General features: G+C 56.5%; 1 protein-coding gene across 1 annotated transcript in view; it reads left to right on the top strand.

Moving 5' to 3' along the window:
• Positions 1-538, top strand: part of LOC104498602 (chromosome unknown open reading frame, human C6orf132) — a gene marked incomplete at its 5' end in the record, with an annotated part of 9,297 nt that overhangs the window by 3,477 nt on the left and 5,282 nt on the right. The gene's annotated exons all lie outside the window — the stretch shown is intronic.

The raw sequence follows: 538 nt of genomic DNA, 5'->3' as shown, positions 1-538 counted from the left end.
AGGAGAGGCTGGCTGCTGGCACGAGCCCTGGTCAGCGCTGGTGAGTCAACGGGCCATGAATATCTTTTGGTGGGTGGCTGTCATCATGCAAAGTGCCCTCGCCGTAAGCACCCTCGCAAATGTGTAGGCTGCTAAATTGCATGGTCCAGTACCGGCTAAAAGCTCTGCTGAGCGTTCAGCCTGAGTGTGAAGGGAGTTGCTGAGGGTGAACACATGCCACGCAAGTAGCACTTTTCCCCAGTGTTCAGATATGCTGGGGCCCGTTTCCCAAAAGCTGGAGGTCTGTCTGTGGCTGCAGGGTGGTGTGTACGTGACTGCGGCATGAGCTGGCAGTGTGTGCTGGAGAGAATCCCCCCAAACCCTGTGGGAGCTGTTAAATTAACTTGGTAACATGGATGGTGAGAAACCAGCGTGTTCCTCACGATCCAGCTGCCAAGGAGTCCCCAGCTTGGACATGGAGCAGCCGTGCTCCTGACCAGCCCAGGGGGACTGTGCCCGTGGCTTTTGCCTCATTGATCACTTCACACCCCCCCTCTAA

The sequence above is a fragment of the Buceros rhinoceros genome, unplaced genomic scaffold (assembly GCF_000710305.1).
Source record: "Buceros rhinoceros silvestris isolate BGI_N320 unplaced genomic scaffold, ASM71030v1 scaffold19628, whole genome shotgun sequence".
Taxonomy (NCBI): domain Eukaryota; kingdom Metazoa; phylum Chordata; class Aves; order Bucerotiformes; family Bucerotidae; genus Buceros; species Buceros rhinoceros.
Note: the sequence above shows the minus strand (reverse complement) of the source record. Positions and strands in the feature narration are given on the sequence as shown.